This window comes from Hypanus sabinus, chromosome 6 (assembly GCF_030144855.1).
Source record: "Hypanus sabinus isolate sHypSab1 chromosome 6, sHypSab1.hap1, whole genome shotgun sequence".
NCBI lineage: Eukaryota > Metazoa > Chordata > Chondrichthyes > Myliobatiformes > Dasyatidae > Hypanus > Hypanus sabinus.
In genome coordinates this window covers 139,541,349-139,565,928 of record NC_082711.1, presented here as the reverse complement: position 1 = coordinate 139,565,928, position 24,580 = coordinate 139,541,349, and the positions used below count along the sequence as shown (strand labels likewise).

The following is a 24,580-nucleotide window of genomic DNA, read 5'->3' as shown; positions in this document are numbered from 1 at the left end:
TGGAAGCATTGGAAAGGGTACAGAGGAGATTTACCAGGATGCTGCCTGGTTTAGAGAGTATGCATTATCAGAGATGATCAGAGATTAAGGGAGCTAGGGCTTTACTCTTTGGAGAGAAGGAGAGGAGACATGATAGAGGTGTACAAGATATTAAGAGGAATATACAGAGTGGACAGCCAGCGCCTCTTCCCCAGGGCACCACTGCTCAGTACAAGAGGACATGGCTTTAAGGTAAGGGGAGGGAAGTTCAAGGGGATGTTTGAGGGAAGTTTTTTACTCAGAGTGGTTGGTGCTTGGAATGCATTGCCTGAGTCAGTGGTGGAGGCAGATACATTAGTGAAGTTTAAGAGACTACTAGACAGGTATATGGAGGAATTTAAGGTGGGGGGTTATACGGGAGGCAGGGTTTGAGGGTTGGCACAACATTGTGGGCCGAAGGGCCTGTAATGTGCTGTACTATTCTATGTTCTAAATTATCATTTCCAATCAGATGATGCAAAAGATGCCATTTAATTTTTATTTTATATAATTGATTGAAACCATACTTTGATGGTCGATACTTATACTGTTGAGCTGTCATTTAATGTGTAAGTTGCAATTTCTACACCTGCTACCTCATGGGGAGGTCAGTAGTCATGGCACAACCAGAGATCTGGCAGAAGGTGTAGTTTTCCATTATTCTGTTTATCGTTTAACTGTAAACATTCTTGGCCTCTATGTTCCTGACTAATCCTGCAAGTGACTCAATACTCCTGGGTTTGCCAAGTGTTTTTAATTAGCAGGATACCGCGGTAAAATTCTTGATGACTGATGATCAACCAATAAACCTATTTTAGATTCACCACCAGGTCACGAGTGTTCGTATCTTTAAACAGGATCAGCTGAGCGTTACACTATTCTTATTTGAGATTTAACTGCTAAATTCTGTTAAATAGTTGCAGATAAGATAATCTTGTGGCCGTAAAGGCCCCAGTTTTGATTCTTGTACCCAGAGTTATCTGAGTGGGACTTGTTTGTTTTCACCATGACCACACAAAGAGTCCTGAAGGGTCTCAGCCTGAAACGTCAACTGTACTCTTTTCCATAGATGCTGCCTGGCCTGCTGCGTTCCTCCAGCAATTTGTGAGTGTTACTTGGATTTCCAGCATCTGCAGATTTTCTCTTGTTTGTGGCACAAGTTTTGGTTGTGTTCCCTGGAGTCTTCCACACCCCAAGGATGCGCTGTGGGCCTCAATGGCTATTTCCAATTAGCCCTTTATGTTGGTATCTGGTAAACTTATACGAGGAGTTGGTAGATATTTATAAGAAGGAATAGATTGCAGAGGTTCAAGGAACTAAGGAGAACAGGAATGTGAATGGTTTCCTTATTGTTCAAAAATCAAGTTCACACTCTTATCGGAGAGAATTCCAAAGGATTGCAATCCTTGGGCAGAAAGAATTTGCTCCTCAGCTAAGTCCAAAATCCTCCCAGAGCTCTGCAGCCTTGTCTTAGGGCTTGGAAGGCTTGTGTACCTCAGTGACCCAGAGAAATGTTGACTGGAGCCTGGGTTTTAAGCTTGGGCTGTTGGTAGGGTCACCCATGCCAAACAGGTCAAATGGTGGAGGTCAAACTAAGATGGTTCACTGGTCCTTCAGGTTCAGGGGTTCAGCTCAGGGCTTACAACCCTGCATGGTCAACAGCAATGAAGCATCCTTCCGTGCAGACAGAGATGGAGGACCTTCATCACTGCCCCAAATACTAGTAGTGTAATGAGCAGTAACTAACTACTGAGTTGAAAATGGCTGGTCCCTTGTCCTGGACCTCCTACTCCAGCTGAGAGACCTACATCCTGGAATCATCTCTTGTTTTAATGAAGTTCAATCAGCAAAGACTGATCTTATTCCATCTCTCTTTATCACATAACCCTGTCATCCCAGGAACCAATCTATTGAGTCTGTACCGCCTTGGTTCCCGACAAATTTATTAGCCTGGATACTGGATTACAGAACTCCAGTTGGGTTCCTGCATCCACATGATGCAACTAGGAGTTGAGGATGCCATCATCTACCTGCTGAACCTTGTCCACGCCCACCTGGGCAAGCCGGCGAGCACTGTGAGGGTCATGTTTTTTGACTTCTCCTGTGCGTTCAACACAATCTGCCCTGCTCTGCTGGGTGAGAAGCTGACAGTGATGCAGGTGGATGCTTCCCTGGTGTCATGGTTTATTGATTACCTGACTGGCAGACCACAGTACGTGCGCTTGCAACACTGTGTGTCAGACAGAATGGTCAGCAGCACTGGGGCTCCATAGGGGACTGTCCTGTCTCCCTTTCTCTTCATCATCTACACCTCGGACTTCAACTACTGCACAGAGTCTTGCCATCTTCAGAAGTTTTCTGATGACTCTGCCATAGTTGGATGCATCAGCAAGCGAGATGAGGCTGAGTACAGAGCTACTGTGGGAAACTTTGTCACATGGTGTGAGCAGAATCATCTGCAGCTTAATGTGAAAAAGACCAAGGAGCTGGTGGTGGACCTGAGGAGGGCTAAGGCACCGGTGACCCCTGTTTCCATCCAAGGGGTCAATGTTGACATGGTGGAGGATTACAAATACCTGGGGATACGAATTGACAATAAACTGGACTGGTCAAAGAACACTGAGGCTGTCTACATGAAGGGTCAGAGCTGTCTCTACTTCCTGAAGAGACTGAGGTCCTTTAACATCTGCCGGACGATACTGAGGATGTTCTACGAGTCTGTGGTGGCCAGTGCTATCATGTTTGCTGTTGTGTGCTGGGGCAGCAGGCTGAGGGTAGCAGACACCAACAGAATCAACAAACTAATTTGTAAGGCTAGTGATGTTGTGGGGGTGGAACTGGACTCTCTGACGGTGGTGTCTGAAAAGAGGATGCTGTCCAAGTTGCATGCCATCTTGGACAATGACTCCCATCCACTCCATAATGCACTGGTTAGGCACAGGAGTACATTCAGCCAGAGACTCATTCCACTGAGATGAAACACTGAGCGTCATAGGAAGTCATTCCTGCCTGTGGCCATCAAACTTTACAACTCCTCCCTCAGAGTGTCAGACACCCTGAGCCAATAGGCTAGTCCTGGACTTATTTCCACTTGGAATAATTTACTTATTATTGTTATTTAATTATTTATGGTTTTATATTGCTATATTTCTACACTATTCTTGGTTGGTGCGACTGTAACAAAACCCAGTTTCCCTTGGGATCAATAAAGTATGTCTGTCTGTATGATAGGAAGTTTCCCAATTGTTTTCATGCCATTCTGAAAATTGGACCTAGCATTCCTGGAGAGACTCACTGAGCATGGCAATGCCAATCTCATAAGGGAAGGGGTCTATGAGAATAATGCCAGAGTACAAAGATTGCAGCCAAGGTTGCTTTCCTTGGGCCAGAGAAGGCTGAAGGAAGACTTGATTGTAGTGTACAAGGGAATATGGATGACTTCGAGTAAGGATCTATTCAGAGAGATTAATATCAGAGCAGTTGCAAGTGGGGTTAGAAGGGAGGAATGCTTTTTACCCAAAAGATTGTTCAGGGCTGGAAATTATTCTCTGAGAAGATGGTCAGGGTGGAAATCACATTTGAACTTTATTTGGATGTGTTTGTGAAGTGCCATTACCTACAGGGCTTCACACAGACTGCTACTGGAAGAATGGATAAGGGTGGAGTGCCTTTCTGTGACCAGCATAGACAGGATGGGCTGAATGGCCTACATCTATGACACATTCTCTCCAGTTCTACCGAAGTTACACCAACTTGTCCTAGGACTATAGTTGAGCACTCACAGGAGAGTTAGGTTTTAATACCTTAGTAATGGATGTGGATCACTATATCATCACCAATCACCAAGGCACCAAATCCATTATTTCTGACCCCTCAAAGGCCTCAACCCATACTTCGATCTTGGTCCAGGTTGATGCACCATCAATAACTCTCTCTGATACGTGAAGTCGAGATATCGGTTTTTATTGACTGGAAGAAAGAACAAGCAGTAGTTGACCACCATACTACGTCCTGGAGAATGAGGATAATCGCCTTTATACCGGGGTCTGTGGGAGGAGCCACAGGAGCAGTCAGCAGGATATATGTAGTTCACCACACAGGTGCCAACCCCAGCCCTGATCTCCAGTCAGTTACTTGTCTTTGCTTTCCCACCTGCAGAACCTAATCTTTAAGCCAGCCTAATTCCTGATCTGCTCCTGGTTTTGATGTATCTGCTGGATACAACTACACCTTATCCCACACTTACCTTGTTGTCTGAATCCAGGCCTTGATCCACAGCTTACAACCACCCCTGCCCCACTCCTGGACATTAACTGTGTTGTTTTTAGGCCATTCTTGTGTAGCTTTGGCTTTATGCTTGGGCTCATTGTCTTGCTGGAAGTCAAATCTTCTCCCAAGTCACAGTTCTCTTGCAGACTGCTGATGCACCATCAATAACTCTCGGAGACGTGAGGCGAGATATAGGCTTTTATTGGCTAGAAGAAAGAACAAGCAGCAAGTGACCACCACACTACGTCCTGGAGACTGAGGCCAGGGCTGTGTCTCCAATCGCCTTTACACCGGGGTCCGTGGGAGGAGCCATGGTCTGTGGGAGGAGCCACAGGAGCAATCAGCGGGGGGGTGTGTCCAGACAGGTATATGTGGTTCACCACAACTGCATCAGGTTTTCCTCCAGGATTTCCATGCATTTTGCTGTATTCATCTTACCTCCTACCTTCACAAGCCTTCCAGGGCCTGCTGCAGTGAAGCATCCCCACAGCATGATGCAGCCATCACCATGCTTCACGGTAGGGATGGTGTGTTTTTGATGATATGTGGTGTTTGGCTTACTCCAAACGTAGCATTTAGTCTGATGTTTCATCAAACCATAGAACTTCTTCCAGCTGATTTCAGAGTCTCCCACATGCCTTCTGGCAAACTCTAGCTGAGATTTCATGTGGGCTTTTTTCAACAGTGGCTTTCTCTTTGCCATTGTCCCATAAAGCTGTGATTGATGAAACAGCCAGGCATCATCTCTCCCATCTCAGCTGCTGAAGTCTGTAACTCCTCCAGAGTTGTCATGGATCCCCGATGGCCTTCCTCACTAGTCCCCTTCCACAGTCACTCAGTTTCTGAGGACGGCCTGCTCTAGGCAGGTTTATAGTTGGGCCATATTCTTTCCATTTCTTGATGACTGACGAAGTCCAAGGGATATTCAGTGACTTGGAAATTTTCTTGTATCCATTTTCTGACTTGTGCTTTTCAATAACCTTTTTGTGGGGTACTTGGTGTGTTCTTTTGTCTGCATGGTGTAGGTCTTGCCAGGATACTGACTCACCAGCAGTTGGACATTCCAGATACAGGTGGATTTGTACTATAATCAACTGAAACACCTTGACTGCACATAGGTCTCCAAAAACAGATCTCCATTTAATTAATTATGTGGTTTCTAAAACCAATTGGCTACACCAATGACGTGTGGCATATTAAGTAATTAAATTACTTTGTAGTGATCTGTTTTCATTTTGACAGGAAAGAGTCTTTTTTCTGTTAATCAGTGTTAAAAAAGCCAAATTAAATCAATGTTGTAAAACAATAAAAAAATGAAAACTTCCAAGGTGGGGGGAGGGTGCATGAATACTTTTTATAGGCAGTGTATCTTTATATTTCTGTTTTGCTTTACAAAAAATCCTCAGTACTTCAATATTTTCCCTTTTTTTGTACTGTTTATTTAGTATTTTTTTCATCTTTGTACATACTGCTGCTGCAAAATAACAGTATTCACACCATATAAGTCAGTGATAATAAACCTGACAGGAATTCTTTTGGGACAGAAAGCAAGCCTGCAGAAATGGTGACTACAGCCTAGCGCATCACAAGCAAAGCTCTCCCCACCATTGAGCATGTTTACAAGGAGTGCCAGCACAAGAAATCATCAAGGACCCCCACTATCCACACCGTGCTCACTTCTCACTTCTACTGTCAGGCAGGAAGTACCGGAGCCTAAGGTCACACACCAGCAGGTTCAGGAAGAATTATCACTTCACAACCATCAGGCTTCTGAACCAATGTGGATAACTTCTCTCACCTCAACTTTGAGCTTATTCCACAACCTGCAGACTCATTTTAAGGACTCTATGTTCTCAGTATTTGTTTTATTCGCACAATTTGTCTTTCTTTTGCACATCGGTTATTTATCAGTTTTTATTTTCCTGAAAATGCCTGCAAGAAAATTAATCTCAAGGTAGTGTACAGTACTTTGATAATAAATTTACTTTGACTTTGAAATGTATTAATGGCATTGTGTGTGTTCGAGGGATGAAGCTCAAGAGGATAGGCCTGAACAGATAATCAGCCGGGTACTTGAGAGGAACTGAGCTCTGGGCTCCCATTAGAGCAGTCACCATTCTGCTGACTCAAGTCTTCAGCACTGATTCCACGCAGTTACTGAATGGAGGTTGTGTGTGGAATTCCAACACCCCCTTTCCCTGTCTCCATGGCAATCTGGCAGGCGTATTGATGGTAAAAGCGCTTTCAGCTGTGGTTTTGTTCGTGTGCTTCCAACCCCGATTCTGCAGTGACCACTCAGGCTCCCACAGAGAGTTACAGTGCGCAGTACAGTCATGTAAAGACAATTCCATTTGGCTAGGTTTCTCTGCCCGCAAGTTCAGTATTACATATGGTCAAGTACTAATTGTACTAATCCATCGGCCTGCCAAAAATATCTTCAGAATTAGAGTCAGGTTTAATATTACCGGCATATGTTGTGAAATTTGTTGTCTATGTGGCAGCAGTACAATGTAATACATAACAATAGAAAAAAAATATGAACTACAATAAGTGCGTGTGTGCATATATATAATAGTTTAATTAAATAAGTAGTGCAAAAATAAAAATAAAAAAGTAGTGAGGTAACAACACACACAGAATACTGGAGGAACACAGCAGGCCAGGCAGCATCCATGGAAAAGAGTAAACAGTCGACGCTTCGGGCCGAGACCCTTCAGCAGGACTGAAATAAAAAGGGCGAGGTGTCAGAGTTAAAAGGTGGGGGGAGGGGAGGAAGAAACACAAGGTGATAGGCGAAGCCCGGGGAGAGGGGAGTGAGGTAGTGTTCATGGGTTCACTGTCTGTTCAAAATTCGAATGACATAGGGGAAGAAGCTGACTCTGAATAGTTGAGTGTGTGTTTTCAGGCTTCTGTACCTGCTTCCTGACGGTAGCAATGAGAACAAGACATGACCTGGGTGAAGCTTAAACAGAAGCTTTAGAATCTGAAATAACTTAAAATAATAAACAGATAACAATCTGAACTCACTTAATTCATTTGTACAATATAATCCTTGCTACAGTATGGGCGGTGCACTTGTGCATTTTGAGACTACCTCTCTGTTATAAAACTATGTCACACAGTCATACCTGTGGTTGCTCAATTGTAGTACAATCGGGAGTTTTAAACACAGCAGTTCTCCAGAACTCAGCCCGCTAAAGTATTGATATACTCAGCTTTGTTTAACCTACATAGACCAAAGCATGGCAGAGAGAGTCATAGGCAAATACAGACTGCCAACAGGCCTTTTTTGCTTACTGAACCGGTGCTAATCAATAAGCACTCATTTATATCTTTATCCTCCCTATGTTGTCATCAGCTCCCCCACTCAGCTACATACCAGTGGCAATTCACCACATCTACCTCCTGTATCCTGTCCTGCTGTGCTCACCAACCTGTTTCAACTCCCAGTGGTGTCACGCCTTGGCTTTAGACTTACAAACAAGCTGGAGGAACTCAGCAGGTCGGGCAGCATCCGTTGAAATGAGCAGTAATTTTTCGGGCTGAGACCGTTCGTCAGGACTGAAGAAGGAGGCAGGGGCCCTATAAAGAAGGTGGGGGAGAGGGTGGAAGGTGCCAGGTGAAAAAACAATCAGAGGAAAGATCAAGGGGTGGGGGAGGGGAAGCAGGGAGAGGAAAGGGGGGAGAGGTGAAGAAGGAATGTAAGGGAAAAGCAGTATGGGTAGTAGAAGAAGGCAGAATCATGAGAGAGGTGATAGGCAGCGGAAGAGGAGGTAGAGTGAAAGTGGGATGGGGGAAGGGAGAGGGAGGTGTTATGCATGCACCACAGTTCTGAGGGGCCGAAGGGTGCAGGGTAGCCCCCTCCTTTGTGAGAATCACAAGATCACTATTGATTTGGGTCAGGAGACCCAGGAAATGAGAGAGAGATGAGCGGAATGTCTCGTTCCCCCGGCGATATAAAGCTATGGGACACGGCCATTGTCTCTTGAAGACAAACTTGTGTATTGCAATACTGTGCTACGTGGAAGCCCTCGGGCAAAGTGGGCTGGTTGAGGGAGGGATTGCATCACCCCCAACCTGATTGACATCTGAGACCCTGTGAGTCAGGATAAAAGAGGGTCTGTGGGAACAGCCCCTCGGACGCACCAGAAGAAACGCTAGCGATCCCGTGATAGCGGAAGTCGGTGGGAGGCCACGTGCATTCGGTTCCACTTTGCCCCGGAAACTGGTGCCCTTACCACGGAAAAATGGCTTTTAGCTAACAACGGGGAAACCAACTCCCAAAAGACTCGAAGGATTGGCTTCATCCAAGAACTGGGTAAGTTTAACCCGTCTCTCTTTCAAACCCAAAACGCTGCAGCTTGAACGAACTAACAGTGACTTTTATATTTCCATCGGACAATACATTATCCCCCTAGACAACAATAGAGCTATTTCTTATTGATTATTATTATACCCGCGCTTTTAGATTTAATATTGATGACGTATATTATCTGTATGTTTGCATTGATCTTATTTTGTGCCCCTTTATCAATAAATACTGTTAAAAATAGTACCATCAGACTTCAACGGACCTCTCTATCTTTGCTGGTAAGTGACCCAGTTACGGGGTTCGTAACAGAGGGAATTACCGGAAGTTGGAGAATTCGATGTTCATACTAAGGGGCTGGAGACTAGCCAGACGGTATATGAGGCGTTGCTCCTCCAACCTGAGTTTGGCCTCATCACGGCAGTAGAGGAGGCCATGTATGGACAATTCCAAATGGGAATGTGAAGCAGAGTTGAAGTGGGTGGCAACCAGGAGATTGTGTTGATTGTGTACATGTTGATTTGACCACAGCATCTGCAGGTACTTTTTGTCTTTAGACTTCTTGGCAACGCACAAAATGCTGGAGGATCTCACCAGGTCAAGCAGCATCTATAGAAATGAGTAGAAAGTCGACGTTTTGGGCCGAGACCAATCTTTAGGACTGAGAAGGAAGGGGGAAGATGCCTGCATAAAAAGTTTTGAGGGGAGGGTAAGAAGGTTAGCTGGAAGGTAATAGGTGAAGCTAGGTGGGTGGGAAAGCTCAAGGGCTGGGGAAGAAAGAATCTGATAGGAGAGGAGAGTGGACCATAGGGGAAAGGGGAGGAGGTGGGAACCCAGAAGGAAGTAATAGACAGGTGAGCGGAGATAAAAGATCAGAGTAGGAACAGTGCGTGAAGAGAAATATGCTTACCAGAGGATGAAAACACTTCTTATCTTTGATTTCTGTCCTTATACGTGCCCTTCTCCTTCCATCCTTATAATCTCCCCAGATATCTGTACTTCTTTAATTCTGACCATCTAAACTTCTCCAGTTTAAATTTCCTCCACCACTGCCTTCCACTTCCTGGACTCTGGAATTCTGCTCCTAAACCTCTCCAACTCTCTTACCTCTCCTTCCTCTTGATATGCATAGAATTGTCCGGAAGGAAGTGAAGATAGCACGAGCGAGAGAGCTTGGCTTTGCTTCCTCATAATTGCTTCAGCTACCGGAGGCCATTTGGTCCGTTGAATCTAAGCTGGCTCTCGGGGCACACCTGTAAGTTCCATTGCACTCTGCAATCTTGTAACCTTTGATCTTTCATGTCAACTTCCTCCTACCAAAATAATTTTTTTTAATCAACCACCAAAAATATGATTCACTGCCTACATAAGGCACCCCTTCTCCAATCCTTAAAGCAGCATGGACCAGGTTTCCATTTGATCTTGATCCTTTAAGCTTCTGATCCTTTTACATCTCCATTGCAACGGCTGTGACTGGACAACTGAAAGCTTTAAGGAGGACCTGCTGGCCTATCTTTATTGCCTGAGACTCTGCAAGCATTTTAATTTTTTTTCCTGTGGACCTTAGGGGAACTGGTTCCCACAGAGAATGTGGCCCCAGATCGGTAAACGTAACTCTTTGCCCAGGACCTGTGCCCATGAGGGAGGCAGAACCTAAGAGTCGGGTGATGGACACCTGGCTGCTTGATCACTAAGCCTCCATTTAAAAAAAAACCTCAATGATGAGGAAGCCTCTGCTTGATAAAAGACTGCCTTTTTTTGGTGTTTTTCTGCGAGGCACTGTGCTTTTAATGAGTGTACTCTGTTGCCATGGTAATAGCCCATGACCTTGAGCTCAGTGATCTCAGACCTTAACTATCATTTTATCACTGGGGGTACTCTCAAGCTTTTCGGTAATGTGTGTTGTAAAAGTGAAGCTATTTTAGTGCTCATTGTCCTGTGAGCAGCTGTTCAGGGCTTTTCTGCTTAAATGTATTTTAGCTGGCAAGCCAGTGTTCAATGCAGAGTAGTGGATTTCACGATCAACAGCTGTCGTTTTGAGAATGTATTCTGAACCACTAACCACACAGCAATGTTCAGACTGACACGTCTGACCTCAAACAAGGTGTAAGGGCCTTTCGACTTTCAAATGTATCGTTGCGACGCAATCCTTAAAAAGAGTGCTCACCTTAAAGCAACAATTCTTTCTCAAAGACAATATTATACATACTACTGTTGGCCTCCTTTAAATATAAAGTTAGAAAATATGAACCAATTTAACATTTACAAACTTAATCTGAAGTTGCAAGCTCTCACACTCTGACCTTCGCAGTGGCATGGGTAATACTTTTGTTAAATTTACAACTTGACTAGGTGTTGATTGGACTCAGTCACGTGGCCCCATTTTTACTCTTTTAACCTGACGTCTGCATTGTTGGTTCATGAACAATGACAAGATTCATCTCAGTAACATCTTCAATCTCAAATTCTTCACAGGTAGCTTGCACTGGGAGAAGATGGTTGACTTTGACTTTTACAAATTCCTTACCAGCGAGAATACTACACTTCCTCTAATTCCCCAAAATCCAACCTTCTCAGCTCCAATCTATCTGGGGTAAAGTGCAGTAGTCAACCATATCCCAAGTCCCCTGTGTGTCAGCACTTCCACTGCCTGTGCTGGTATTATTCCATAACTCAGGCAAAATGCTGCAGGTTTACATTTCATTATTTAATTCAAATAATCTTCAATAAATTGTTTCTTCAATGCTTAGTTTAATACTCACCTATCCACTTCTCCATTTTGTGAAGAGAACTGAACATTGTTAATCATAGAGTTCAAATTGAAAATGTTCTCAACCATGGGCCATTGTACGAGTTCTCCTGGAAGTGGTGTGCCAAAAAAGAATTTTAACTCTTATGCATCCTGTGAGTCATAGCCATAGAAAAGTACAGCACAGAAATAGTCCCTTCAGTCCATCTAGTCCATGCTGAATCCTTTCAAACTACCTACTCCCAATGATCTGCATTGGGACTGTAGCCCTCCCTATCTCCACTATCCATGTACCTATCCAAACTTCACTTAAACATTGAAGTAGAGCCACTTAAAGGCCACTTTTAATGGCTGTTGATTAATAAAGTTCATCCACACCATCTTCAGCACAATCTATCTGAAACTGCTGGAATGATCCTGTAGGCTATGCCTACACATGCTTCAAGAAGGTACATTTACTCACTTGGTTATACAAGTCTTTGTTTTTGCTGAGCCAATAGGCAAAACCTCCAGCGTCCTTCTTCATGATCAGTGTCAGAATTCTGCTCTTACTGCCCTTTTTTCAAAAGGAGGTTTATTCAGCGATTACAAAGTCATGCTTTAACAATAATACAGTTTCTAATTATAAAGTGGTCACCTTCATCCAGAACACAGATGAACTCCTGAGGCACCCACCATCCTAGAAATCGCCCTTTGTACCTGTGGACATCACATGCTCCTTCTGCAGGACACATAGGAATAGGCATAGCCATAGAAGAGGGGCAGGCAATTGGCTTGGGGAGAATCTTAAACTGCTTGCCATGTAGATCCATGAATGGCCAATTTGGAAAGGCCCAGGAGTAAGCAGACCAGGAGATCCCCCAACTGACCCCCCCCACCCCCTTCCACACTAGGTGACCAAAGATCAGGAGCGTGGGGCAGAAGTGCAGCCAAAACTTGAGTCGCTTCCTCAGATACCCAAATCGAGGCTGTGACCTCTCACACTCCATATACACACCATATCCTCCCGGCTGCAGAAATGAGGCAGCTGGGGAGCCCATGAACCCACTTAATCTGTTACATGATACTGCTCTGTGTAACAGTTTCAAATAAAAAATGGGATGGATCCCCCAGGTAAAGGGATCTCCATTGAGGGACTCCCTCATTGCCGATGGCAGATGAGGGCAAGGAAGTGTACAGTGTACAGGAGCATCCTGCACAAGAACCACCTCGGCGCATTGCAGAATAGCATTGTGGGTATCTTGGTATGGGGGCTCCTGTTGTGTGAGACCTGCTCCTGGAGACTTTAGGCCTTGCTCTTCCTTAGCTCTTATTTTACCATTCTCTGTGTCCCCATTTAATACAGCCTTAAGTGGTAAATAGTTTAGAGCATCTGCAATGAAGTAACTTCAGTGAATTTCCTGTTTGACATTGAGATCTGCGTCTGAATCAGTCCATCACCAACAGGATCACTGGTATTGCAGGAAAGTCTTCTTCTGCCTGTAGAGTATCAATTCCAGTTTGTTTTCGTTGTGGCTTCTTCATAAGGTAGTCTAGATAGTCACGCATTTTCTTGGATGCTCCATACAAAATGCAGTTTTATTGTGAAACTTAGATAGCTCACCTCTGCTTCCTTGATGTTGTTGTAGGGATAGCGCATTGCAGCCTGAGAATGGTTAACAGAAGTTTGTGCTTTGGAACTGCTGTGAACTGTCTTCCCCAAAAAAGCTGGTAAAATGTTGCATCTCCAAGTGTATTTGCCAACGCCTCTACCCGAATGTAGTGGTTTTCCACTTTTTGTTAAGTACAGTATACCTGACGTTTAGGTTTTGAGCTTCAGTAGTCCATAACATGGATGATCACTTCCTCAGTCCTAGAATTATAAATATTTCAAAAAGGTTTTGACATAGTTGGTGCGGTATTCCATTAGAATAAAATCATTCACTTCTGAGGCTTCTATTTAACAGACCATGGGGTCTTACCCATCCTTCCTCTTTAATAGATGGTGGAATCAACACAATGGTCAAAGTTTGGTTGAACTCTGCTACAGTTCTGGACCATATCGGAGAAGTATCCCGGGAGCTCTGCGGTCAGCTGAGGCTTTCTGGCTCTGACAATGACCTCAGCTTTCTCTTACCGGCTGTAGCGCATTCATATCCACTCATTGACCTAAATAAGTCACTTCCTTTGGAAAGACACAGTTTTATTTTTTTTTAAGTTTGATGTTAGGTCGATGAAGTCTTTGGGACGCTTCAAGTCTGCAAATGGGCACCACCTCTGAATGTTGACAGAGTCAATGCAGCATCTTATTCATAATTGCTTGGAATATTTTAGGTGAGAATTTCACTCCGTACAATTACTTGGTAATGGAGGACAAATCTTGTGGATATTAATTGTAAGATACTGTTGGCCTTCTTCGTTAATGTGGAGCTGGACATAGGCAAGGGATGGAACTAACATGGTGAAGAAGTGTTTTCTTGCCAATGTGGTATACCAATCATGAGATGGAGGCAGAAGTATTCTTCATCATTCGTGAATCTGTTAAGGTCCAAGTTATAATCTGTGCAGAGCTGGAAGGTATTACATACCTTGTTTACAACATGGTAGCTGCCACCCATTCACTGTGATGGGTAGTACCCTTTCTATTCCCGTTTCTTTACCACTTATACTGGGGGTTTCAGCACATATGACATGGGCCTTCTTTTACAATGCAGTTTCTTATCCTTAATTCCAAAATCCAAAATTTCTTTCAACGCTGACATGACGTCACAAGTGGAAGATTCCACAAGGTGCTGGGAAGGTTCCCAGGCGATTTGCAAGTCTCTGCATACTACAGACAGCTCTGAGAAGTGGCCTCACATATGTGATGAACAGAAGTTAATGAAAAATAGAAAAATAATACATAAAGCTGAAAAAGGAAGATCTCGGATGTGTATTGAAAGATACACATTCGTCAGCTTTACAGTGGACATACACTGCTTAACAGTATGCTGATCATGAAACAAGCAAAGATCTATCATGACAAACCGAAAATTAAAGGTAATTGTGAATTTTCTGCAGGCTGGCTGCAGAAATTTAAGAGAAGGGAAGGCATGACATTTTCAAAGATTTGTGATAAAGCATCTGCTGATCTGGAAGCAGCCGAAAAGCTCATTCATGAGATCTCGAAGATCATTGCTGATGAAAATCTAACACACTGAACAGCTGCATCAGTACATATGTGTAATGAATAAGGGTAAAACAAAGACTGTTACATCAACTCAGTTGGAAATGATAGCAACCCCAAACTCTCTTGCTATATATTCCAAAATCCAAAAAAATCCATAATCTGAAACATTCCCAAGCATTTCAGATAAGGGGTACTCAACCTGTATTTACAAATTTAATCTTTGTATATTTGGTTTGATACACATGAGCTTGGTCCCCTTTACCTCCCAGGGGCTTGTCAAAGAATGTTCTCAAACTGACTGTGTTTCTTGCTACTGGCATCGAATTTAACCTCAGATTGTGCGATTTTCCACGATGAAACAGTCAGGGGTGTGTCAATGTTTATATTCATGACTTGAACATTAACCTTTAATTTGGAAACCATTTCTTTCGAATCACCATTAGTAGTTTATATCCTCTGGAAATTACACTGTCTGTATTGATCATCTGTTGCTGTGTTCTTGTCTGGGCTTTATTCTAATTACTTACTGCCCGTTACGCATTGGCGTTTAAGGCAGCAATGAAGATCCTCCACCTCAGGTCTTCCTTCATCATATCAGTAGCTTCCTCTCAGTTTTCACTGCTGTCAGTCATGCAAGCCCCGGGTGGAGACTCAGGAATATCATCACACTCAAATGTAGAAGGATTCTTCATTGTTGTTTCTGAAACAGTTTTGTTTTACCAGTCAGGATTGTTAGCTTTGAGCTGAATCCCTGAACCTGGAGGACAGGTGGACCACCCTTAGTCTGGCCTCCACCCTTTGACCTGTTTGGCATGGGTGACCCTACCAAGAGCCAAAGCACAAAGCCCTGACTCCAGCCAACTTACCTCTCTGGGTCATTGAGACACGTAAGCCCTCTAAACCACAACAAGGTTGTGGTCCTCTTGGAGGTTTATTCTAATTGTTGGGATACTATTGACCTCCCTGCCCTAAGTGCAGAGGCTGTGTCCTTGTTGCCAATACTTAAAAAGTCTTACTGCTCTGAACTAATGCACTTGCATTAATTGACTTCCACTGCAATAATAGTGGGGCTTCCTGCCAAACTCTCTTTTCACATCACACCCATTCACATGACCTGGACTCGGAAGGAGTTCCTGCTATTGTCCCTGCTGATAGCCATTTCCAGTAGTTGCACGAATATGCGGCCTGAAATTCATTTATTTTTGTATGGATATTGCCATCTTGTGTTTCATTTGAACGTTTGATGTGTGTTTTGTAACATGGACGGTAAGCCATGGACCTGTCTCACAACATGTGATCCCAAGAATACACTAAAGTGGCAAAACTACAACGTACTTTTAAAAACGATTAGAGAAAGGACTAATTGTTTCTCCTGTTCTTCCAGTTATGGGTTCCAAACTTATAATTCTCTGCAATTCCAATGACATTGTATTTAGAATCAGAATCAGAAGCAGGTTTAAAATCACCAGAATTTGTCGTGAAATTTGTCGTCTTTGCAGCATCAGTACAATGCAATGCAGAATAATAGAGAATAATACAGAGAAAAAACTGATCTACAATAGGTAGATATATGTTAAATAGTTAAATTAAATAAGTAGTGCAAAAAATAGAAATTTTAAAAAATAGTGTTCATGGGTGCAATGTTTTGTGTTTTGCTGTTGTGGTGTTAAATGGACAATAAGTTTGGCAACATCCCATAATATCCAAACCTCTTTATACGTTGACAGTCACTATTTTGCAATCGCATACAATTTCATTCTGGTTTTTTACCTTTTCCCTCTATGTAGAAAATGCATTTATTGTGACATACTTGGCTTGAGCCATCTAGTCCAGTCCTCCACCTTTCAATGGTATTGGACTTGGCTTTCTATCTGCTTCATGTTCTTCATCATCTGCACTTCAGGCTTGTCATTACTAATCATGAGCTTTTCAAGCACATGGTTACTCTCCATATTTAACGTACTGATGGTCGTGTTTCTCCATCACCCCATCCTCATTGCCAGCATAGAGTGTGCTCTAACAATGTTCTTTGCAAGAGGACCCCCAAATGAGGCTTGTCATGGGCTTTGCAACACACAAAATGCTGGAGGAACTCAGCAGGCCAGGCAGCATCAATGGAAAAGAGTAAACAGTTGACGCTTCAGGCCGAGACCTTTCACCATGTCAAGTGCTTATCACAGATAGTCTCTAGAATCTTGTATACGTTTTGTTCTATGCTGGAGAGACATTCATCAAATGACACAATTCTTAAAGGAGTGTTGACTACAAAGCCACAATTGTTTGCAGCCAATAGGTGAGACTAGAACTATGGGGCATAGCCTCAGGATTCAAGGGAGTAGATTTAGGATGGAGATAAGGAGGAACTGCTTGTCCCAGAGAGCGGTGAATCTGTGGAATTCTCTGCTCAATGAGCAGTGGGGGCTACCTCAGTAAATATATTTAAGACAAGGTTGGATAGATTTTTGCATAGTAGGGGAATTAAGGGTTATGGGGAAAAGGCAGGTAGGTGGAGATGAGTCCATGGCCAGATCAGCCATGATCTTATTGAATGGTAGAGCAGGCTCGATGGGCCAGATGGCCTACTCCTGCTCTTATTTCTTATGTTCTTATAATACGGATATTTAAGAGATCAAAGTTTTGTCAAAGTAAATAATGGGGGAGCATGTTACAATGATGAAATTAAAACTCCAGAACATAATATTGGTAAGTTAAGTGATCCTATAGCAAGAAATTGTCCTATAACAAGAAAAAAATATATCTATATTCTTTGAAGTTCAGGAAAATGGGGGGGGTGTGGTCTAACTGAAACATAAGATATATGAGAGGGAAATTGACTGTTTCTACTGGTAGAAGAATCTTAAACTATGAGACACAGTTCCAAGATAAGGCACATTTATCAATAGTAATCTCAGGATTTCTCCCACTGCACATAATAGTAAGAGCAGAAATGGGAAGATATATTGGATTAATACATGACTGAGGTACACAAGACTTCTTCCCCTGAGAGCGTAGTGAAGCTCTTTGTCCCAGAGAAGTTCTGTTCTTGAAGGAAGAGGGCTGTAGGGAACAGGCACAGGGCCTAGGGCAGGTCCATCCTGCTCCCAGCTTCTTATGTTCATATTCTATAGTATTGATGTTAAGTTGGTCAGCAAACCTTCAGCTTGATTTATGGATCTCTGTGGAAAGACTGTTTAGCTCGTATTTGTACCGTTAGTTTATAGAACATAGAAATCTACAGCACATTACAGGCCCTTTGGCCCACAATGTTGTGCCGACCATGTAAGCTGCTCTAGAGACTGCCTAGAATTACCCTACCACATGGCCTTCTATTTTTCTAAGCTCCATCTACCTATTTAAGAGTCTCTTAAAATACCCTATGGTATCTGTTTCCACCACCACCGCTGACAGTGCATTCCACGCACCCACCACTCTCTGTGTGAATAACTTACACCTGACATCCCCTCGGTATCTATTTTCAAGCACCTTAAAACTATGCCCCCTTGTGTTAACCATTTCAGCCCTGGGAAAAAGCCTCTGACTATCCACACGATCAATGCCTCTCATCATCTTCTACACCTCTATCAGGTCACTTCTCATCCTCCGACGCTCCAAGGAGAAAAGGCCAAGTACACTCAACCTACTCTCATAAGGCATGCTCCCCATCCAGGCAGCATCTGCCTTATTACAAATGTACAGTGTATGAGGACACAATGCAGTTAGACTAGTCTTTTTGTCCTTATTAGCCCTCTTAACTTGTGTTTTTTTTTGCACTATGACCCCTTATGCTTAAAATTGTTTTTGCAGTTTGAATTTGACTTCTTCCCTGACTGATTTATTTCTCTCCTTGCTTCCTCCTCTTCAGCCTCCTCGCTCAAGTTCTCCCCACCCCTCGCATCATCCTGAGCACATGAACAAACACCCACTTGCAGACTTTAGCCCTGATCTGCTTGGCTGTAACCCATCTGGTCTCAGTTCTCTCTACATCCCGCCCCAAAGTCCCAGGAATTTGAATTTACCTCCTCCATTCCCCACTCCCCTGCCACATATTAATCAAATATACCTTCCTATTTCTGCTCTTGCCAGGATGTAATGCTAAGGCTTTAAAAGGCACTGGTGAGGCCTCACTTGGAGCATTGTGAGCAGTTTTGGGCCCCTTATCTAAGAAAGGATGTGCTTACATTGGAGAGGGTTCAAAAACGGTTCATGAAAACGATTCTGGGATTGAAAGGCTTATTATATGAGGAGTGTTTAATGTCTGAAGCCTGCATTTGTTGGAATTCAGAAGAATGGGGGCGGGGGGAGTCTCATTGAAACCCATTGAATAATGAAAGGCCTCGATTGAGTAGATTCAGAGAGGATGTTTCCTCTGGTGGGTGAGTCTAAGACCAGAGAACACAACCTCAGAATAGAGGGATGTCGATTTAGAACAGATATGAGGAGGAAAGTTCTTTTGTTAGGGGTACTGAATATGTGGGATTCGTTGCTTCAAGTGGCTGTGGAGGCCACATCATTGGATATATATAAGGCAGAGGTTAATCAATTCTTGATTATTCAGGACATGAAAGGATATGGAGGGAAGGCAGGAGATTAGGGCTCAGAGAGAAAATGGATCTACCATGATGAAATGGTGGAGCAGACTCGATGGGTCAGTTGGCCTAGTTCTGCTCAAATCTCTCGTGTTTGCTCATTAATCTTATGGTCTTGCACTGGGAGTAATCCTGAGATTACCAAATGATAATTTACCTCCAACTCCCAGTGTGTAAGACATTATTCATTTCTATATAATTTCTCTTAACATGTACCATAATGACAGAATGTTCACTTCCCTACTCCAATGTGTTCTACAGTCACTCCAAGAGATCCTTGACCCTAACACCAGGAATGGAACAGACATGGTCTGTGCAATCCCATGTTCCTCAGGCATTTCAGCTCCCTCTTGCCTACAGGCCAATTAGAATGGGTTTTAGGTTCTTGCCCAAACCTGGCCTGGATCACGGTAACTTGGAGAATGAACAAAAGGGCCAGGAATACAAGGTCCTGTTGAAGTCCAGCTGGCCAGAATGAAAGGCACGGTGACTCAGCTAATAAATCTGCTGCCTCATAGCTCCAGCAGGCCAGGTTCCATCTGGATCTCCAGTGTGGGGAGTTTCCACCCACGTGGTGCTCCGGTTTCCTTCTACGTCCAAAGATGTTTGTAATTGCCTGTGGTGTGAGTGGTAGAATCGGAGGGAAACTTGATGGGAATACGAGGAAAATAAAACAGCAGAGACAGTGGGCTGGAGGACCTGTTCCGTTACGACTGCATGAGATGGGAAAACCAGTGACAGGAGGTTGCGGCTAGAAAGCCCAGAGAGATCATCTCTGGCACTTGGTTGGGAGGTGGGGCAGTGGAGTGTGGGGGAAAGGGAGGGAGGGATTGGGGGTGTTTTGAGTGAGAGATACCAGAATCAGGTTCAATATCACTGGCATATGACATGACATTTCTTATTTTGCGGCAGCAGTACTTGCAATAAATGATAATAAAAAAACTTATAATAAGAAGTATATATAAATTAGGTAGTGCAAAAAGAGAGCAAAAGAAACAGTGAGGTAGAGTTCAGGATTTCATTGTCCATTCAGAAATCTGGTGGCAAAGGGAAAGAAGCTGTTCCTGAAATGTTGAGTGTGTGTCTTCAGGCTCCTGTACCTCCTCCCTGATGTGAGAGGGGAAGAAGCTGTTCCTGAAATGTTGAATGTGTGTCTTCAGGCTCCTGTACCTCCTCCCTGATGGCAGAGGGGAAGAAGCTGTTCCTGAAATGTTGAGTGTGTGTCTTCAGGCTCCTGTATCTCCTCCCTGATGGCAGAGGAGAAGAAGCTGTTCCTGAAATGTTGAGTGTGTGTCTTCAGGCTCCTGTACCTCCTCCCTGATGGCAGCAATGAGAAGAGCATGATGGGAGGTCCTTAATGATGGATGCCGCCTTCTTGAGGTATTGCATTTTGAAAGTGTCCTTGATGCTGAGGAGGCTAGTGCCCATGATGGAGCTGGCCAAGTTTATAACTTTCTGCAGCTTTTTCCGATCCTGTGCAGTGGCCCCTCCACACCAGGTGGTGATGCAGCCAGTCAGAATGCTCGCCATGGTGTACCTGCAGGCATTTGCAGGAGTCTCTGGTGAGATATCAAATCTTCTCAACTCCTAATGAAATGATGCCGTTGCCGTGGCTTCTTTGTACCTGTATCGATATGTTGGACCCAGGGCAGATCTTCAAAGATGTTGCCTCCCAGGAATTTTAAGCTGCTCACCCTGTCCACTGCTGATCTCTTGATGAAGACTGGTGTCTTCCTCTGACTTCCCCTTCTTAAAGTCCACAATCAATTCTGTGGTCTTACTGATGTTTTGGCAAGATTAAGTGCAAGGTTATTATGCTTTACACCCTGGTTTGGACAAACACTGTATCATTTCTAAATACATTATATGGTTATATAGATTTATGTAGTTAAATGACAATAAACTTGACTTGTTATGGCTCCACTCAACCAGCTGATCTATCTCGCTCTTGTACGCCTCCTCGTCACCATCTGAAATTCTGCCAACAAATTCAGCAAATTTATAGATGGCATTTGAGCTGTGCCTAGCCACACAGTCATAGGTGTAGGGAGAGTAGAGCAGTGGGCTAAGTGCTGAGGTACACCGAAGTTGATTGTCAACGAGGAGATGTTATTTCTGATCCACACTGACTGTGGTCTCCTGGTCAGGAAGTCAAGGATCCAGTTGCAGAGGGAGGTACAGAGGCACAAGGTTTGGAACTTGTTGATTAGAACTGAGGGTACGATGGTGTAGTCAATAAATAGCAGCCTGAGGTGGGTGACCCAAGGCTGAATGGAGAGCCAGGGAGATTGCAAGTGCCATAGACCTATTGTGGCAATAGGCAAATTGCAGTGAGCTCAGGTCCTTGCTAAGGCAGGAGTTGATTCTGACCATGACCAAGCTTTCAAGCACTTCATCACAGTAGATGTGATTGCAACTGGACAATAGTCATTGAGGCAGCTCACCTTGCTTTTCCTGAACACTGGTATGATTGTCACCCTCTTGAAGCAAGTGAGAACCTTCAACTGCAGCAGTGAGAGATTGAAGGCGTTCTTGAACACTCCAGCCAGTCAGTTGGCACAGGTTTTTGGAGCCCTACCAGATACGCCGTGGAATAGGCCCTCTTGAAAGATGTTCTGTTGTTGGCCTCTGAGACAGATATCACAGGGTCACCAGATGCTGCAGGAATTTGCACAGGTGTAGTTTTATTCTCCCTTTCAAAGCATGCATCAAAGGCATTGAGCTCATCTGGGGGTGAAGCATTACAGCCATTCATAATGCTCAGTTTTGCCTTGTAGGAAATAATGGCCTTCAGACCCTTCCAGAGGTGACGTGCATCTGATTGTTTCTAATTTCAATCGTAATTGTTTTTTCATTCAATTGGTTGTAGGAGAGGTAAACCAAAGTCTTTCTGTCGGCCAGAGAATGCCTAGTACCTTGAGTTCAGCCGCTGGGTTTTCATGAGGTGAATTTACATTGCCCCCAATTATAATGCAGGAGCTTTATTTAATTATAATAACAAAGTGGCCCATTTTGAGGCTAGGCAACAGGAAAATCACCATTATAAACACACCATTCTCAGGAGGATGGGATAGTGTTTGACATGATGACAATCTGAAGTTCTCCCGACTTTCTCCCACCCAGTTGAGTAGGGAGTTACCACCAAGTCAAGTTGGGCAGTGTGCTTTGGCCTTATCCCTAGTTCAAAAGCAGTGTAGCATGAAACCAGTCACTTACAAATGCCTGGCCTCTTGTTCACTTTGTGGACGAGGATGGAATCACATTCCACGTTTGAATGCAATGACAGTTGTTCCCTTGCTTCCTCAAACAGCTGCTCTTGAATCCTCAGCGCTTCACTGCTGTTGTACCCCTTCCCGATAGGTCTGCATCTGGGTCCATTGTATCTCATGACCCAGAAGCCACGAGAGCAGAGATTTACAAGGGAAGGTCTTTCTGATTGCTGGCCCCATTGCAGTGTCTCAGTAACCATGGACAGTGATTACCGTATCTGTATTGGTTTGATTCCAGGTTTCCACTAGCGGGTCAATAAGTTTACTTCCACTGGCAAAAATGGCCAAGTTGGACACAGCACCAACAATAACTTCATCAAAGGTTTTGTGTAAGGTATCTAACCTTTGTTGGTGGTGCCATCTATCTGGACTAGAAGGAAGAGTTCGGAAGGACCTCTTTCCCAAGATGATATCCCAGGCTCTATCCTGCCATAATTGAATGGTCCCCTAGTACGATAGGATGGACTGTTGACCTCAAATTCTACCTCACTCAGGCCTTGTGCCTCATTGTCTACCTGCTCTGGACACTCTCTGTGACACAGTAGAGTAGTGGTTAGCACAATGCGTTACAGTGCAGGCGACCCGGGTTCAGTTCCCACCACTGCTTGCAGGGGAGTTTGTGCGTTCTCCCCGTGACTGCATGGGTTTCCTCCAAGTGCTCTGGTTTCCTCTCACAGTCCAAGGACATTGGGAGGTTGTAAATCACGGGTCATTGTAAATTGTCCCGTGATTAGGCTAGGGCTAAATCGGGGACTGCTGGGAGGCCTGGCTTGAAGGGCCGGAAGGGCTCATTCGATGCTGTTATCTGAATAAATAAATAGATAGATAAATAAATAAATTCTGCATTCTGTTACTGTTTTCCCCTGTACAACCTCAATGCACTGTTGAAATGATCTGTATGGATGAAATGCAAAATGAGTTTTGTACTGTGTCAGTTCATTTTACCCAGGCAATCTTAACATCACCCCCTTTGTACCTGCAAAAGGCCTTTGCTGATAAATCAGCGTGGAGGCAAACCATGTATTTCTTGCTTCATACCTTTGACATAACTTGAGTACTCAGCGATAATCTACACAGATGGAATGATTGGAGTTTCTCCTTGAAGAGAATGCAGCCTTAAGTGTATCAGGTCCTGACCTTTACTCTGTGTGAGCAGTACAGCTGTTACTGACCTCAATGAGCTGTTGGTGCCTGATGCGTTCAATGGTCCCACAATCAGATGACATGTTCAATAAGCAGCCTTCAATTACTTAGCAAGCAGTATATTGTGCAGTTCCCAAGCCTTAGAGAGCAGTCAGGTCAAGATCATGTAAACAGTTGAATACAAAAGAATTGGTTAACTTAGTCAAATGGATGCAGCTAGCTCTGGTCAAGTCCAAGATGATAAACGTTGCTTAGTTTTTCTTACGGTAAGGGCTAATATGAAATGAGGCCAGGAAATGATTAATGGGCCTTGGTCCAAACTTCTAGTCTCAGAGTTTACTAAGTCTCCTCTCAGTGAGTTAATAACTGAGATGTCCTGGTCTGGGATCTAATTTAGGGGATAACAGATGGTGTGTGTGTGTGTGTGTGTGTGTGTGTGTGTGTGTGTGTGTGTGTGTGTGTGTGTGTGTGTGTGTGTGTGTGTGTGTGTGTGTGTGTGTGTGTGTGTGTGTGTGTGTTGGGTGGGGGGAGGCATGTATGTATGTCTTGGGGGTTTGGAGAGGGCACAAAATGGCAGGGTGGGAGGGTAGGGGGACGGGATGAAAGTGGCAGGGTGGAGGAGAGAGGGAATACAGAGGTTGGAGTAGAGTAGGTTGGAGTTGTGTTGAGGAATGTAGGAAGGAAAGGGGGGGAGTGGATGGGACGGAGGTGGCAGGTGGGGGAGGGAGGGGCGGAGGTGGTGAGATAGGGTGCAGGGGCGAGGGGGAAGGGAACAGAGATGGTGGGGTAGGAGGTGGAGGCAGAGGGTCTGGGGAATGTAGGAAGGAAAGGGGTGGGGAATGGATGGGACGGAGGTGGCAGGTAGCGGAGGGAGGGGATAGAGGTGGTGGGGTAGGGTGGGGGGTAAGGGGGAAGGGAACAGAGATGGTGGACCAGGTAGTGGAGTCAGAGGGGTTGGGGAATGTAGGAAGGAAAGGGGTGGGGAGTGATTGGATTGGAGATGGTGGATAAGGGAGGTGGAGGCGGAAGGGGAAGGGCAAAGGCAGCAGGATGAGGGTAGGAGGTTAGAGGAGGGAGGGGACAGGGCTA

General features: G+C 44.3%; 1 protein-coding gene across 3 annotated transcripts in view; it reads left to right on the top strand.

Moving 5' to 3' along the window:
* Positions 1–24,580, top strand: part of clip2 (CAP-GLY domain containing linker protein 2) — a 173,276-nt gene that overhangs the window by 25,822 nt on the left and 122,874 nt on the right. The window lies entirely within an intron of this gene.